The sequence below is a fragment of the Prionailurus viverrinus genome, chromosome B3, assembly GCF_022837055.1.
Source record: "Prionailurus viverrinus isolate Anna chromosome B3, UM_Priviv_1.0, whole genome shotgun sequence".
Classification (NCBI taxonomy): domain Eukaryota; kingdom Metazoa; phylum Chordata; class Mammalia; order Carnivora; family Felidae; genus Prionailurus; species Prionailurus viverrinus.
In genome coordinates this window covers 76,939,687-76,958,852 of record NC_062566.1, presented here as the reverse complement: position 1 = coordinate 76,958,852, position 19,166 = coordinate 76,939,687, and the positions used below count along the sequence as shown (strand labels likewise).

Genomic DNA, 19,166 nt, shown 5'->3' with positions numbered 1-19,166 from the left:
AATATCATCCTCAATGGGGAAAAACTGAGAGCTTTCCCCCTGAGATCAGGAACACGACAGGGATGTCCACTCTCACCACTGTTGTTTACCATAGTGTTGGGAAGTTCTAGCATCAGCAATCAGACAACAAAAGGAAATCAAAGGCATCATATGTGGCAAAGAAGAAGTCAACCTTTCACTTTTTGCAGATGACATGATACAATACATGGAAAACCCGATATTCTCCACCAAAAGTCTGCTAGAACTGATATATGAATTCAGCAAAGTCGCAGGATACAAAATTAATGTACAGAAATCACTTATATTCTTATAAACTAATAATGAAGCAACAGAAAGACAAATAAACTGATCCCATTCACAACTGCACCAAGAATCATGAAATACCTAGGAATAAACCTAACCAAAGATGTAAAAGATCTGTATGCTGAAAACTATAGGAAGCTTATGAAGGAAACTGAAGAAGATACAAAGAAATGGAAAAACAGTCCATGCTCATGGATTGGAAGAATAAATATTGTTAAAATGTCAATACTACCCAAAACTATCTACACATTCAATGCAATCCCAATCAAAATTGCACCAGCATTCTTCCCGAAGCTAGAACAAGCAATCCTAAAATTTGTATGGAACCAAAAAAGGCCCCGAATGGCCAAAGTAATTTTGAAGAAGACCAAAGCGGGAGTCATCACAATCCCAGACTTTAGCCTCTACTACAAAGCTGTAATCATCAAGACAGCATGGTATTGGCACAAAAACAGACATACAGACCAATGGGATAGAATAGAAACCCCAGAATTAGACCCACAAATGTATGGCCAACCAATCTTTGACAAAGCAGGAAAGACTATCCAATGGAAAAAAGTCTCTTTAACAAATGGTGCCGGGAGAACTGGACAGCAACATGCAGAAGGTTGAAACTAGACCACTTTCTTACACCATTCACAAAAACAAACTCAAAATGGATAAAGGATCTGACTGTAAGACAGGAAACCATCAAAACCCTAGAGGAGAAGCAGGAAAAAAATCTCTCTGTCCTCAGCCGCAGCAAATTCTTACTTGACACATCCCCAAAGGCAAGGGAATTAGAAGCAAAAATGAACTATTGGGACCTCATCAAGATAAAAAGCTTCTGCACTGCAAAGGAAACAATCAACAAAACTAAGTCAGCCGATGGAATGGGAAAAGATATTTGCAAATGACATACTGGATAAAGGGCTAGTATCCAAAATCTACGAAGAACTCACCAAACTCCACACCTGAAAAGCAAAGAATCCAGGGAAGAAATGGGCAGAAGACATGAATAGACACTTTTCCAAAGAAGACATCCAGATGGCTAACAGAAACATGAAAAGATGCTCAATGTCACTCCTCATCAGGGAAATACAAATCAAAACCACACTGAGATACCACCTCACTCTGGTCAGAGTGGCTAAAATCAACAAATCAGGAGACTATAGATGCTGGCAAGGATGTGGAGAAATGGGAACCCTCTTGCACTGTTGTTGGGAATGCAAACTGGTACAGCCGCTCTGGAAAACAGTGTGGAGGTTCCTCAAAAAATTAAAAATAGATCTGCCCTATGACCCAGCAATAGCACTGCTAGGAATTTACTCAAAGGATACAGGGGTACTGATGCTAGGGACACTTGTACCCCAATGTTTATAGCAGCACTTTCAACAATAGCCAAATTATGGAAAGAGCCTAAATGTCCATCAACTGACAAATGGATAAAGAAGATGTGGTTTATATATACAATGGAATACCATTTGGCAATGAGAAAGAATGAAATCTGGCCATTTGTAGCAACGTGGATGGAACTGGAGAGTGTCATGTTAAGTGAAATAAGTCATACAGAGAAAGAAAGATACCATATGTTTTCACTCTTATGTGGATCCTGAGAAATTCATCAGAAGTCCAGTGAGGAGGAGAAGGGGGAAAAAAAAAGTTACAGAGAGGGAAGGAGGCAAACCATAAGAGACTCTTAAATACTGAGAATAAACTGAGGGTTGATGGGGGATGGGGGGAGGGGAAAGTGGGTGATGGGCATTGAGGAGGGCACCTGTTGGGATGAGCACTGGGTGTTGTACAGAAACCAATTTGACAATAAATTTGATAAGAAAGAAAGAAAGAAAGAAAGAAAGAAAGAAAAAGAAAAAGAAGAAGAAAAAGAAAATAAATCCAGAAGCTTTACACCACAGTAGTCAAGAACACATACTATTGGTGTGAGGCAGATAAAAAATGAAGAATTCAGGGGTGCCTGGGTGGCTCAGTCGGTTAAGCGTCAGACTTCAGCTCAGGTCCCGATCTCGTGGTCAGTGAGTTCGAGCCCCGCGTCGGGCTCTGGGCTGATGGCTCAGAGCCTGGAGCCTGCTTCTGATTCTGTGTCTCCCTCTCCCTCTGCCCCTCCCCCGCTCATGCTCTGTCTCTCTCTGTCTCAAAAATAAATAAACTTTAAAAAAAAAAATGAAGAATTCAAAAACAGATCCTACCTACCACACATTCATACAGATATCTATCTATCTATCTATCTATCTATCTACCCATCCTTCCATCCATCCATCCATCCATCCACACACATACACACAGTTGACCCTTGGACAATGTGGAGGTTAAGGGCAATGATCTGTTCTCCTGCACAAATTCCACATATAATTTGTGACTCCCCCCAGATTTAACTAATAGCTTACTATGTTCAGAAGCCTTACCAATAACATAATATATTGTATTATGTATGTATTGTATAATGTATTATATATTGATATACTATGTTCTTATAGTAAAGCTAAAGAAAAAATTTTATTAAGAAAATCTTAAGGGAGAGAAAATAAATTCAATACTGTACTGTATTTGCCAAAAAAAATCCACATATAAGTGGACCCACACCATTCAAATCTATGTGGTTCAAGGGCCATTTGTAAATATATTAAATAAAAACTTTTAAATATATCCTATGGGTCTACTTCTCTGGCTGAAACCTGATACAGATTTTAAAATACCTAAGAGACATATGAGCCAGGTGCATTGCAGTTATCTGGGTACAGGCTTGAACAAAATGTTAAAAATCTTTATAAAACTACTGAGGAAATGTAAATACAGACTGGTTGCTTGACAATAGTAAGGAGCTTTTGCTAATTATTTTCAATGTAATAATGGTATTTTGGACATATTTTAAAAGTCTATTAGGGGCGCCTGGGTGGCGCAGTCGGTTAAGCGTCCGACTTCAGCCAGGTCACGATCTCGCGGTCCGTGAGTTCGAGCCCCGCGTCAGGCTCTGGGCTGATGGCTCAGAGCCTGGGGCCTGCTTCCAATTCTGTGTCTCCCTCTCTCTCTGCCCCTCCCCCGTTCATGCTCTGTCTCTCTCTGTCCCAAAAATAAATAAACGTTGAAAAAAAAAATTTTTTAAAGTCTATTAAATGGAAATTTAAAATAAGACACTACTACACTCTTTACAAAATGACTAAAATAAAAAAGAATGACAGCACCAAATATTGACAAGAATGTAAAGCAAATGGAATTCTCACATACTGCTAATGGGCGTATAAAATGATACAACCACTTTGGAGAACTCTTAGGTCATTTTTATGATGTTAAATGTGTACCTATCCTACAATTGAGTCATCCTATCCCTAGGCATTAACCCAAAAGAAATGAAAAAGACTTGTACAGGAATGTTTATAATAACAGCCTCATTCATAATAACCACATACAAAAAAAGAGGAAGACACAATTCAGCTTTCGATCAACAAGACAGTAAATAAACAAGTTGAGGAACATTCATATGATGAAATATTATTCAGCAATAAAAAAAGCAGATTGCTAATACATTGATAAATCTCACAACTTTTATACTGAGCAAAGACAAAACTAATCTATGATTTTAAAAATTCAGAAAATGATGGTCTCTAAGGATGGGGAGGGGAAAATGACTGAAAAGGAGCACAAGTGAAGTTCCCATTGTAATGGATTTTAAAAATTCAGAAAATGATGGTCTCTAAGGATGGGGAGGGAAAAATGACTGCAAAGGAGCACAAGGGAAGTTCCCATTGTAATGGAGATAAATGCTCTTTATCTAATTTTGGATGTTGAATACTTGGATATACTCAATATCCAAAACTCACCAAAATTTCACTTATCCTTACATCTTATTATGTATAAATTATACTTCAATAAAATAAACACAAATAACCTGTAAATTCAATCAATAAAACCAGAAGTTTTTTTCCCCAAAAAAGACCAGTGAAACAAAATAACACTTTGACAAGTCTCATTAAGAAAAACATTAGAAATAAGAAAAAGGATTTAACAACAGCTATGAAGGAACGTTTTAACATTATAAAAGAATACTAAGTACAACATCATACCAATAAAATTTTCAAACTACACGAAATGGATCATTTCCTAAGAAACTAAAAATAAAATTGACACAAGAAGAAGTAGAAAACCTGAATAAATAAATAACAGAAGAAAATGGAAAACAAAGACCAACTCATAATCCTATGAAAAGAAATAAAGAAAACCTTATTTAAAATAGAGTTGGGGTAGGGGCCCCTGGGTGGCTCGGTCGGTTAAGCGTCCGACTTCGGCTCAGGTCATGATCTCACGGTCCGTGAGTTCGAGCCCTGTGTTGGGCTCTGTGCTGACAGCTCAGAGCCTGGAGCCTGTTTCAGATTCTGTGTCTCCCTCTCTCTCTGCCCCTCCCCTGTTCATGCTCTGTCTCTCTCTGTCTCAAAAATAAATAAACGTTAAAAAATTTTTTTTAAAAAAAATAAAATAGAGTTGGGGGCACCTGGGTAGTTCAGTCAGTTAAACATCTGACTCTTGGTTTCAGCTTAGGTCATGATCTCATGGTTTGTGGGATTGAGCTCCATGTCAGGCTGTGCGCTGACAGAGCAGAGTCTGCTTGGGATTCTCTCCCTCTCTCTCTGCCTTTTCCCTGCTCATGCTCTCTCTCTCTCTCAAAATAAATAAACACGTAAAATACAAATAATAAAATAAAACAAAATAAAAGGAGTTGGGAAGCTCTGAAGGAAGAGCTCCTGTGCATGTACCACTACATAACCAGCAGGAAGAAGGAAGTTAGAATTATTTGAACAAGGAAGTATAGTTTTTGAACAACAATTTTATCTCCTGCCTTTAAGGAAGGAGGATCCCTCCCTGCCACAGCAACAACACACTAACCACTGATTGCAGCCAAAGAAAAACTGTCACTACCTCAAACTCTTGTTTTTCACCAATAAAGCTTTGGTCAAACAACTGTCTCCAATTTCCTCTTAAAACCTAATAAAAGGTGACCTTTCCATTGCCTCTTTGGACGTGGGTATGGCTCACTATAATTTGCTTGTCCTGAATTGTATTTCCTCTGCTAATCTTGAATAAACTCATTTTTTACTTAAATAAACTTATTCTTTGCTCTGTTTAAAGTTAACTCCCCAAAAAAGGCATTTTGTCCAGGGAATTTTGAGAAAGAGTTCTTCCAATAAGGAAATTAATACACTAAAAAGAAAAATTAGTATAATCCTACATTTAAAAACTGGTACACTTAATCCACCACTGCATTAAAGGAATATGATCCTATAAATGTAAAATTTGTTAACACCAAAAATCTATTAATTAAGTTCATTAAATTAAGCAATTAAAAAAATGTTTAAAAATCCTTACCATTAGTCCCCAAAAAATGAAGTGCTAAAATTCAACTCTCGTTCCTATTTTTTTAGATTTTGGTATATATACTTCACCCTTGAACAATGGGGGAAATAGGGACACCAATCCCCCACACAAAAATCCACAAATAACTTTTGACTTCTTAAAAATTTAACTACAAATAGCCTACTGCTGACTGGAAGTTTTACTGATAATATGAACAGTTGATTAACACATATTTTGTATACTGTATATATTATAGACTGCATGTTTACAATAAAGTAAGCTAGAGAAAAGAAAATGCTAAGAAAATCATTTGGAATCCTAGATTGGTGGAACCTGAGCCAGCATGGTAGTTAGTGCCTGTGTAACCCAGTTGGTACCACAGAAGGGACAGTGGCCACGGCACAGGCTCCACAAGGTCAGGAGTCACCATGCTGAAGGCAGTGTGGCAGGTGTTGAGGTGGCTTCAGACCCAGAAAGTGGCCCAGACTGAAATCCTTGAGCTGTGAGAGGGGTTAAGAAGATGTTCATGTCTCCCTCTGACCAGTGGTGCCTTCACCTCTAGAGGGGTCATCCTCCTGACCCTTTGCAGACATGCTATCCAGCAACCAGTCTAGCCTAGTCAAGATGATGATTCACCCTCTTCCACACTATTCAAAGACTACCAGAACATTCCTGGAAATGAGAAGGCTAATGATGTCATACAAAGACTTTTGTCTTTGGAAATGGCCTACCAGAAAAAGAAGCTAAAAATCAAGCAAGAGCAGCTGATGAACAAGATCATGGCAAACCATGAGGACACCAGTACCCTGGACACTCTAATGGTTGCCTTGACTGTCAAGATCTGCAGTTATAAAGAATATATGCATAAATATTGAAAGGACAAAGCCCACAAGTGCTATCTGCTGATAAGCAGCAATCAGAGGAAAAAGATGCTCAAAAACTTCCGTAAGACCAACTATAATGTCTTTGAAAAGATATGCAAGGAGTTGGGGACTGAGTATACCTTTCTCCTCTGTACTACTGAAAAGCTCACCACTGTGGTGACCAAGAAGGTTCTGTATATTCACGTTTTCCAGGAGGCACAAAAGCAATCAATCAATCAATGAGCAAGCCCTAAAAGCTGCAACAGCAACCTGGAAACAAAGTCAGAAGAATCCACAGAGTCCTTCCAAAGCTGGGCCAGAGGCAATCAAAGGAAACCACTAAATTTTATTAGATTTTCAAAATTTTTAAGGAAACGAAAATACATTTACAGGACTGCCTTTATCGAAAAACAATCCATGTATAATCAGACCCATGCAGTTCAAACCATGTTGTTCAAGGGTCAGATGTCCTTTAATTCAAGTTTTTAAACACAGTGAAGCTTTGAGAGTATATAAAGAAAGTGCTATCTCTGGTTTTGATAACAGGAATCTGAAATACAGAATAATTAAATGAGTTGTCCAGAACCTAATCCAACCAACTACTTCTGAAACAAAGTGAGTTCAATAAGGAATGAAGTAAAATCAGCCTAAGTAGTAACATAAATACAACTGTGTTCAGCTTCCTTTCAATACAAAGAACTAGAAATCTGGAGTTAGCCTGAATTCTAAGTCCCATCCTTAGGTTATACTATAAATCTGACTGAGCTGTAGATAAGATTCAGATTATCCATCAGTGATGCTCTTTTCTAAGAAAGGTTCAAAAAGGAGGTAGTGATATTCCTGAATGCCATTCACAACAGTGGATAGTTGCCACAGTGCTGAGTATTTGACTCTGAGTTTTCTGAGCACAGGGCATTTCCAGGAATCAGTTTTTCAGATGTCCAGTTACAAAATGAGACTTGACAGTAGTCTTTGAGCTTCTCATGAGCAAAATGTTCTTGTATCCACTCCTAGCACCGACCTTAGGATTTGGCAGTTATTACTTAGTAAATGTTTCTATTAAACGATTGAATGCTAGAAAGGAGAGTTACAACAACAACAACAAAAATTGGGCACTCTATGGACTAAGCTAGAGAAGTAAATATTGCATTAACATAATAGTACCCATTTTAGAAGTGATGATAAAACCCAGAGTCACAAAAAAAGTAATGTGTCTAAGTCAGATTTATTTTACACACCTAAATATGGAATTTGGAATTCAAGCTGAGTCTCAATTTCTAGTTCTTCCCTCTGAATGTCTATGTCTCTTACTCTTTTCTTCAGATTTTCTACTTTTTCACATTCTACATTTCACTGTGGACTGTTTCTTCTAACCAATCTTCTGGTTCACTAATTCTCTTTTCAGTTGTAACTAAGTCAATGTTAAACTTAGTGAACAAATTTTAAATAGTATTTTTTAAGTTTTAGAATTATCTAGTTCCTTTTCAAACCTGCTAGATTTAATATTTTCTAGTTTCCAGGTCCTTGTTAAATCTTCATTCTTGGATTTATTTCTTTGAACATAGCAAACTTAGTTGTTTATAGTCTATCGCTAATAATTCCAATACCTCATCTACACTGAGTCTATTTCTATTGTCTGTTATATCTGCTAGTTCTTATTCATAGTGCCTTTTGTCCTTTTACGCATGATTATTTTTGGCTGCATGTTGGACAATGCAATTGAAAAAAAAATTATTTCAAAAAATAAACTGATGCATTGGATAATAGCATCCTCCCCAACAATAACTTTCATTTACATCTCTTACTTCTCTACAAATCCAAGACTATTGTAACCCAAGTTCTAGACTTAAAATTCCCTGATCTAGCAGATGTTGGCTAAATTAGCATCAGTTCTCTTTGACTCTGAGGGCCCAGTATTCTGTGGTTCCAGCTCAGAGTAAGGGCAGACTACTCCTGGCAGACTCCAGGTTTTACTTATACCCCAGAGTCTTGTGAAGCATCTGAAAGCAAAAATCAGTTTCAAAGCTGCTAGGTAGGCTAAAATCAACAAATATCCTTAGAACAAAGTAATTTTGAGGAAATGGGGTTATTTCTATCACTTTTATCCTCTCACAGATTCTTCTAAGAATTTGTGATTCATATTTTACCGAGCTTCTTTAGTTGTCTTTAGCAGGAGAGTTAGTCCAAATTACCTAAATTGCCAGTATATAATCAGAATCTTTTACTAAGTCAATTAAATCTATATAAGCTGAGAATAAAAGGAAATGTCTTTGTTAAAAGGAAAATATAGCAAACATCATACCTAATAGTGAAAGAGGAGAAATACTGCCATCAATATCATATGTGAGACAAGGTAACTTCTGCCACTATTACTATTTAAAATTCAACTGGTGGGGCACCTGGGTGGCTCAGTTGGTTAAGCGTCCGACTTCAGCTCATGTCCTGATCTCACGGTTAGTGAGTTCGAGTCTGGCGTTGTGCTCTGAGATGACAGGTCAGAGACTGGAGCTTGCTTCGGATTCTGTGTCTCCCCCTCTCTTTCCATCCCTCCCCTGCTTGTGCTCTCCCTCTCTCTCTCAAAAACAAACAAATAAACTTAAAAAATTTTTTTAAATAAAATTCGACTGGTGATTCTAGACAATGCAATGAGAAACAATTAAGAAATATAAGCATTACAAAAGAAAGGAACACCTACCTAGAAATTCTACTGAAAAGCTATTAGAATAAATAATACTGTTTACATGGTCAAATGCTAGAAAAACAAAAATCCATTTCCTAGACCATAGCAGTTACTAACTAAAATATATAAGCAAAAAGGTTTCATTAGTGTAGAAATAATAAGGGTTTAGGAATAACTTAAGTAATATGATGCTTTAATCTTTATATTCCAGTGAACATAAAAAACTTGTATATTTAAATATAGGTGTCTGTATTATAGGATCATTTACAAAAAGGTAAGACTTTGGAATATAAAGTGTGAAATAAATTGGTGCTCTTTTACTTTTATTTCTTTACTTGCTTATTATCCCTTACCAGATTATGTAAAAGGGCATGGATTATGACTGTTTTGCTCATTATTATATATTCTGCCTATACTATCTAGTACATAGGAGGTAAGATATACATATTTGTTGAAAAATTATAAGTGAATAAACTCATCCAATTTTTGAGAAGCTTTTTAATGTTTTTTATTTTGTATGAAGTTTACACTAACTAAAGTTCACCTTTTATATAGGTGATCAGTTTAAGAGGATACTAAAATCTCAAGTCCAAAATCAGATAACAAATAAGTCATAACTTTGGCTTTCAAGTATTTAAAAGCAATTTGAAAGAATGATATCATAGCAACATATACTCATAGCATGTGACACCTCCCTAAAAAAGATGGAGGGGCAGAAATCAACCAGGTTAGTGACTACAAAATAATACCACTTGAGGAGGGACAAGGAGAATAAGAATCCTACCTCTTGATCATTAAAAAGTTATTCACTTTGGGGCGCCTGGGTGGCGCAGTCGGTTAAGCGTCCGACTTCAGCCAGGTCACGATCTTGCGGTCCGTGAGTTCGAGCCCCGCGTCGGGCTCTGGGCTGATGGCTCAGAGCCTGGAGCCTGTTTCCGATTCTGTGTCTCCCTCTCTCTCTGCCCTTCCCCCGTTCATGCTCTGTCTCTCTCTGTCCCAAAAATAAATAAATGTTGAAAAAAAAAATTAAAAAAAAAAAAGTTATTCACTTTTGGGGCACCTGGATGGCTCAGTCAGTTAAGCATCTGATTCTTAATTTTGGCTCAGGTCACGATCTCACAGTTCATGAGATCAAGCCCCGCATAGGGATCTGTGTCGATAGTCCAGAGCCCACTCAGGATTCTCTTTTTCGCTCTCTGCTCCTCCCCTACTCATGCTCACTTGTGTGGTCTCTCTCTCTCACTCAAAATAAATAAATAAACATAAAATTTTTTCAAAAAAGTTATTCACTTTTACAACCATAGAGCTATCTCAGAATCTCATTATTGTTGATGCTTTTGCAAGTTTCTCTGTTCCCAGTAAACCTAGATTTGATTTCTTATGCGCTTTACAAAGATACTTTCATGTTGTAAGGTGGTTCTAACAAACTTAATGTATCTACTCAAGTAAATACTTTTCAAATAAATCTTTCAAATATTTTATAGCACAACACAAGAAAAGAAACAACCCATTTAACTAGATGTCAGTTTCCATTTCCTCACTTAGGTTAATGAGAAATAAATATCAAGTAAAAAGCACCTGAATCCACTAAAAATATGAGTGTTTTAAATGCTGTGATGCAAAGTAGTTGAAAACACCAGCTTCAATTTTTCCCTTTGTAACAAAACTTGGAATTCAGTTGACAACTTCTATACTAGGTTTTAACCCAAAGCAATTTAGAAACAGACAAGTCAGAAACTCCTTAAAAATAAATTAGGGCTTATAATGAAAATGCTGACAGGTGCTTTCTTTATAATAATGCCTAGTGAGACTACTGTATTTTAGCAATGACTACATCACAATATGTATGCAAGTGCTGAACATTAAAATGCAACAATGTCTAGCTTATAATTAAATCAAGACCATGAATAGTTCAGTAAAACATGTTGTAAAGAAAGTGTGATGTGACAAGAAAATACACTAAGTTAAAATATAATGCAACTAAGGATTTATTAGAACTTGCCTTTCAGAAGATTTAAATAAGAAGAAATATAAACATAAATACTAGCAAGAGAAGTAAAAAAGTAAAAATTCAGTAAAGGCTAAAAATAATTTATTTCCAATGTGAATGGTATGTACCATAATTACTTATGAAACTATATCCATCATGAGATGATCATACTTCTAGACTAAGGTCAAAACATAGATTTTTAAATATTTATATATAACTTAAAAAATGTTAGTATTCCTGCTTCTAGTATCTTTCATCAGCTGCTCAGCTTTCTGCTGCTGCTACCTTTTCTACTCACTCTTCATGCTGTCCTTGTCTTTGTTACAAGCCACCATTTCCATCAACCACTACTTCTGAACTCTCCACACCTGTATTGCAACATATAATGGTTGTCAAAGCAACCTGGGGCTAAAAACACAGCATAAACAATTCTACCAGATTCAAATAAATATAGTAAGCCTTTTTTTTACTGAGAGGCTATAACTAAAGAGCCAACTTCATGTTTCAAAGCAAAGTAGAAACTCAGGAGCATTACACAAACAGCTTCTTTATTATAAAGCTATATATAGGCCTCAACATAAATATGATACCAGTGCATCGCTGATCTTAAAACAATTTGCAATGAGCTTTCTTAAATGACAAACACTATTTTCTCTAATTTCCTATAATAAAAATATTGGATTTGTCCTTTTTAACTTTGAAGATCTAACTGGCTTTATTAAACAAACAGGTAGCATCTCATCTAGACATAGAGGGGAGCTCCTTGGATTTGTCTTTTGCACAGGCATGTTCAAGTGGGTTATTCACTAACTCAGTGGTTCTCAACAAGGGACAATCTGCTCCCCAAGGGACATTTGGCAATGTCTGGAGACATTTTTCATTGTCACGAATGAGAGGAAGGGTGCTACTGGCATCTGATGAGTATTGAGAAGTCAGAGATGCTACTAAAAATCTTACAATCTAAAGGACAGACCTCCCACCAAATCACCTGACCCAATATATCGATAAAGCCACTGTCACTGTTGAGCAATCTTCTCCTAACTCCTTTGTTTTCTTACCAAGCAGCAATTTCCCATAGTTTCCCTCATCTTTAACCAAAAAAATATTCAAACCATCAACCAAAATCAGAACCAAACTTAAGAAAAATACAAGTGAAGTACATAAATGATTTCCATGAATAACTGACTCATTCACTCATTCAACAAACACATGAGGTACAGTACTAGGCATTGAAGATACTACGGCAGCCAAGAAAGACAAGATCTCTACTTGCATGCAGCTTATGTTCTAGTAATTCTCAAGTTGAAAAAATCTTCAAACTAAGTAAAAAACCTTCAGTGCCTGACACATTCTGGAAAACTGATGCAGCTACGTGGAAACAGTTCCCACTGATAGAGCATTCTATTTTTGAAACTGTCCTTATTACAATAAGCCAAAATAATTTTCACCCTCTGATGATAGTTCTGTTCTCCTGAGTCATAAAAAACAAATCCTTGTTCCATAGGACGACCCTTTACAGATTTAAAGACAGCTATCCTGCATCTCTGAATTTTGTCTCCTAAAAGCTAAAATAATTCCATTAGCACCTCTAGCAGCCCTTATGTAGGGCTTAATACCCTTAAGACATGAGCCTTAAAATCAGAAGGAAATAAGCAAAAACACTAAGGTTTTATAAGAATTTAGGCTATTAATTAGAAATTGCTAACTTTTTTTTAACAATCTTGCCTGAACCCACAAAACTGATTTTAATAAGAATATAAATGTACTAACTCTTATGTACAAAGCAATATAGCTGACACGGCAGATACATTATCACATTTAATTATCACAATACTATCTTCACTTTAGATGGAGAAATAGGCTCAGAAAGATTAAAGAAATTTTTCCAAGATTATTTCCTTGCCCTAAGCCCATGCTCTTTTTGCTACAGCATATTACCTAAAAATTGTGTTGGTTTTTCTACTTTAATTCAATCACTGCGTTTTCATTATTTCCATCAATCAGTTTTACACTGATGCTAAATCTTGGAGTAGTTTATGCTTAAATAAAGAAGAAACTTGTTCTAATAAAAAAGCATTCTAACCTTGAGTGCCTTTTATTAAGAATATACATATTCTTATACACTTACCATGATGATCACCAAATACTGTATACAGAATTGTTGACTCACTGTATTGTATACCTTAGACTAATAGAATACTGTATGTTACCTATACTTGAATTAAAATAAAAACTTGAAAAATATACATATTCCTGTACTACCTACACAACTATCCATACAGACACACACAGGTAAGAGAAAGCTCTCAGCACTGACAGACAAATGATGGCTATCTGTTCTTCATTCATTCTGCTATGAGTAACAATTAAAGAATGTAATAGATTAGCGAATTCTATGTAAAATATGCTTTCACAACTTGCTATATTAAGAAAACAATCTCATTAAGAAAGACAATATTCACTGGAAATCTATATACATATTAGCTATATTGGATTGACATACAATGACAAAAATGCTTAAAACTCATTCAGAGAAGTCAAGCAGTATAATATAATGGCAGAGATTACATAAAACAGACTAGATTTGTAGCACTGAACAGCCTCAAAATCTCTGGACCTCAATGTTCTAAACTAAAACTGGAGGAAATAATGGAACCTATCTCAGAGGGTTGTTAGAGTACTATAACTACTTCCATTCTTATCGCCCTTTTCTTCCCACTCCCCCTACTTCTATTCTCTACACAGGCTACCAAAGGTATCCTTTCAAAACCAAAACTAGATCATATCACTCCATTACCCAAAAATGTCCAAGGGTTTTCATCATATTTGGAATAAAATTCAAAATCCTCACTACAGCCTATAAGATCCTAGATGATCCTAGTCCCTGGCTTCCTTGCTCACTTTTACACTTGTTCTCTCCACTTTGAATGTTCCCCCAAATACTTTGGATGGCTCACTGTTTCCTTCCATTATAAGTCTGCTTTAAATATCACCTTCTCAGATAAGCTTTCCCTAATCAGTATCTATTTTTTTCAATAACATTGATCACTAACCAATACTATATTAAGTTTTTTGCTTATGTGCTTATTCCTGTCTCTCCCAGCAAAAAGAATGATCCATGGGAGCAAGATCTTTGTTTTAACACTCTATCTCCAGCACCAAGCATGGTACCTAGCACACTGTAGGTGTTCAACAGTCAATGAGTTAAGTGAAATAATGCAAGTGAAAAGCTTAGCACAATGCTTGGCAAACAGAAAACATCCAACAATGTTAGGTGCTATTACTACCAATTACTAGTATTTCTGTTATTTGTCACACATTCATTAAACAAACCATCACTGAACACTAACTTTGTGCCAGGCACTGTATTGTATAATTTTTTAAATGTTGATGTTGGGCTTTGCGAAGTGTTTTGAAAACTAGCTAGAGAGCCAGTGGCATAAGATAATTGCAATTCATAAAGTAATTAAATGCTTCCAAAAGGCTTCTGGAATTCTACTCCTGACAGAATTTATGGTTATTCCTTTAACCTCATCTGGTTAGATCCAATTAGCTCAAGCACAATATTAGGCCATAGCAGTCATTCACAAAATGTCAACAGTAGGGCACTATAATTTCCTTCTTTAGTATTGTTTTCAAGCTGTTGGTTTTTCTTAAAACTAGAAACCAAGAGACATACTCTGACCATGAACAATCAGAAAATATATGAATCACCAAAGTCACCCAGAGGCAGTGAATGTATTAACAGTTCAAATGAGAGGCAGCTGAGGTGTAATAAAAAGTCCCTTCACAGCTATATGTGGCCTTATGCGAGCACGCAGCTTTTCTCTATGCTTGCTTCCTTATCTGCAAAACAGGAAAAAAAAAAGTGCCTCATAAAAATATTACAAAAATGGAATAACATTAAGGAGGTGAGAATTCCAGACAGAAACTAAATGTCTGCTCTCTCAGCTCATGGAATATAAACCCAAGTAATAGTGCAGAATCTACTGGAAATACTTTACACTTTTATGTAAAGTCCAAAATATCTGGCATAGATTCAGTATATGTTGGCCTCATATTAAACTGCACAGGGGAAAATACCTAATTCCCCAGTGTTTTGATGGCAAAAGAATCAGAGAAACTGAGCATCTGTCTCAGGTTTTGTGAGGCATTAATGAAGTGAAAATGATAACCACGCATTTTACAAAAGGGAATCAGCATTTCTCTAGCTTGAAAGATCCCTAACATTCTCATTATTCATATGACTTCTGAAAATTCATGTCATTTTTTTTTATTATTCATTTGTTCATACAGTCAACACATCTTGAAATTCAATTATAGGCCATGCACTATTCTAGATGCTAGAGATGAAAAGAACAAGGCTTGGTCCCTTCCTACCCATAAAGGAATTTAAGGGCTTTTTAAAATAGTTAATCTTAAAGGTTATAGAAGCTCTGAAGAGAAAATCAATTATTTTAGAAAAGGCTTTATAGCAGTGCTGTCCAATAGAAGTTTCTGCAATTAGGAAAAGATTCTTTAATATGCGCTGCCCAATATAATACCACTAGCTACATGTACCTATTGAACACTTGAAATGCAGCTAGTATGACTGAGTCTGTATATTTATTTTGGGAGAGACAGAGAGAGACAGAGAGACAGAGACAGAGACAGAGACAGAGACAGAGAGAATCCCAAGCAGGCTCTGCACTGTCAGCACAGAACCCGATGCAGGGCTCGAACTCACCAAACGGTGAGATCATGACTTGACCCAAAACCAAGAGTCAGACGTTAACCGACTGAGACACCCAGGCGCCCAAATTTTTAACTAATTTTAATAGCCACGTGTAGCTAGTAGTTACTTTATTGGACAGCAGAGCTTTACAGAATAGGTAATGTTTGAGCTTCAGTCTTAAAAGAAGGGAGTTAGGAATTACCAGGGGTGAGGGAAAGTCCACAGGAAATGGAAACAGCACAAACTACATGAAGGCCCGTGAGAACCTTAATGTGTTCAGCTAAGGCTGCCTGCGATATGCAGACTGTGGAAAGGAGAAGAGAGAAATGAGGTTAAAGGGTTAGACAGGGTCAAAATATGAACGCTTTTTAATATCACACGAAGGAATTAAACTTTATTCAGCAGACAGTGGGGAAAACATCAAAGACTTTAAAGCCAGGTAATGTATGACCATACCTATGCTCTAGAAACACAATTTTGATCCTAAGATAGGTGATACATTGAAAGAAGAGACCAGAGGTAGAAAAGATCAGTCATATATGTGGCTACTACAATAGTCCAGGTTAGATGCTTAAGACTCAACAACTACAATCACAGTGAGAATGGAGATGAAAGAATGAATTCAAGAGACATTTTGAAGATAAAATTAGTAAGACTTAAAGAAGTCTGAGATATGGTGGGCAAGAATAAAACGAAGTTAAAACTTCTGAGGTACTAGCCAGGAAAAACATAATTTAGGCACTTTCTACATTGAATGAAGGGATACAAAAAGTTTACAGGCTCCTGCTCAGAGTTGTTTATAGGAAAACAATCTAAATATCCATTAATAGTTTAAAAGCTAAATAAATTATAAAATTACTTAAGATAGTATATATTTCTAAGAGTCATTTTTAAAGATTATAAAGATTATACGATACCAGGGTAAAATGTTCACAATGTGGTTAATGAAGTCAGTACACTACAAAGCAGCACATAAAGCATTGTCCCAATTTTGTTTTATATATTGGTAGAATTTTTTTTAAGTGAAAGAATGTGCCAAAAAGTCAGTAGAAGCTAACTTTGACAGCAGGGTAGTGGGCCATTATAATTTCTTTCTTGAACATTTTTTTTATTATCTACAACAATTATAGAATATTTTTACTTAAAAATAAACTTTGGTTCTAAAGCACTGTACCTTAAAAACTGGGGCCTGTGGTAAATTTACTAAATTTTGTAGCCATTTCACAAACAGAGGGAATCTGACATGACCAGATCCCAATTCTATGCAAGTTCATTATGGGAGACTAAATTCACAGCAAACTGAATAAAAGAGGTGTTTTTTTCCCTTTTGAAAAATTTACCACAATTACAGAGTATAAAATGGATTACTTTCCATCTAATTAATTAATAATGTCTTTTCACATATGGTTTATGTCTGTACACATACAACTACAAGTGGGAATTTGGTATAAACCTGTATTTTATTCTGTGTAGTCATGCAAAAAAAAAAAAAAAAGACTTACCCTGCTCATAGTCAATATCAATTATTCAAGTTCATTTGACATAAAGCAGACACTATATGCTGAAGAAGTGGCTCAGCAATACTAATCTTTTTTATACGTAGATGGCAGTCCCTTTTTGCACTTAACAAAACCTGGCTTTCCAAGTTCTAAATTTAGATTTACAAGGAAATCCTGACCTGGCACAGATAAGCCTACTATAGAGGCATATGGCTGTGGCAAATCCTCCTACATCCTGATGTGAATAAAATACAAATTAGATAAGCAATGTAATAACTTTCTTCATTAAATAGGAAATGAATAGATTTTTTTCAACTATAAACTTAATCACTTTACTTTGCCATAAGATAGGTTATATGTGTCGTGAGAAATGACATGTGCATTAAAAAGAGAATCTCAAACTAGTATTTCTAGCCATGTGACAAGCCTTATTCTAACCATTTTACAGAAGTTGAAAATAGAGCTGGAATTAAAAGATTTTTCCATTTTATATGCCTAGAAACCTGGTTTTATTTCCTTAGCTAAAATTAGTTGCATATCTTATTTGTATGTTTTCTATTCAAACACACTGGTAGAGAGGCAGTCTTTACTCTAGGACATTTGTAAATAAGCCCCAGAGCTACAAAGTAGAAACGGGCTCATTTAACAAATATAACAAAATTGACCAAGGTCAAACAGTGAGACAACAGCAGATCTAGGACCACAGCCAGATCTCCTGGCTTGAAATCTAGTGCTCTACTCTGACAAGATTACAGTTCTTAAATTAAAATATATTTTCTCTGAAAGCTGAAATAAGGAATACATTTGAGGATACTAGTTAGTGACACTTGGGAAACATCATCTGGCTCTCAAATCCAGAAACTGCCTTAGATGTTTTGGCTAACTACCACATACTGCATAGTGGGCAAGAGTCACTGAAATAATCACTTCACAAACAAAGAGAATTCAGAAATCTGCAACAGCAATTAGCCACCAGTATCTTACTATGTTTCTGTGATCTAATGTCCATTTCCATGGAAACAGAAAAAGAAGTAAGAGGCAGCCAAGAGAAGAGATGTCAGAACTTGTCAGGTTCAGTGGCTAGAGCTGAAAGCTGCAAATGCCATTTTTTTTTTTTTTTCCAAACAGCATCAGCTGACTTCTGGCACATAATCGATTCTCAAGTTAGGCAATGTCAGCTTGTGTGGAGAAGCATAAAGCTAAAGAACAGACTTAGGTTTCTGTTTTGCTTTTAATGGCTTAGATTAAGGGGGAAGGAGATACAAATTAAAAGAAAACTATTCAAATTTTTAAATTCCTAGGAATGTAAATAGAATCGTTTCAGATTTCCCAAAACCAACAAAAGGATTTCTTAGCTGATGGGGAAAAATACAGGACTACCACAGAGCATTATCTGGAATGAACAACAACAGGGTGGAGACAGGGAAGAGACAGAGGCAGAGGAAGCCAAACTTACAAAGGCCCTGAGACAAGAGAGTGGGTGGCCCTTTCAACAACGCACACAGATAAGAGCTCTTGGGGTGGGGGAAGGGTCATCATAGAAGGCTTTCTCAAAGGAGATGACATTTTAGCTAAGACCTGAAGGACAAGATGGAGTTATACAAAAGAGTATTCCAGCAAGAAAGAAGAGCATGAGGGAAGTCCTACAGGCAAGAAAGAACAAAATGAATCCAGGAATAGCAAATAATTAAGGACAGCTGGAGCAGAGAGTGGGCGTAGGGGAGTAAGCTGTGATCAGATCAAGAAGGGCCTTATTTCCCAAATTAGATTTTGA

At 36.2% G+C, this 19,166-nt stretch overlaps 1 protein-coding gene and 1 pseudogene across 2 annotated transcripts in view; one reads left to right on the top strand and one right to left on the bottom strand.

Annotated features, from left to right (window-relative positions):
* LOC125167461 (28S ribosomal protein S15, mitochondrial-like) overlaps positions 1-6,852 on the top strand; it is a 34,345-nt pseudogene extending 27,493 nt beyond the window's left edge.
* The window catches only part of NUBPL (NUBP iron-sulfur cluster assembly factor, mitochondrial), a 232,736-nt gene that overhangs the window by 92,340 nt on the left and 121,230 nt on the right, over positions 1-19,166 (bottom strand). The window lies entirely within an intron of this gene.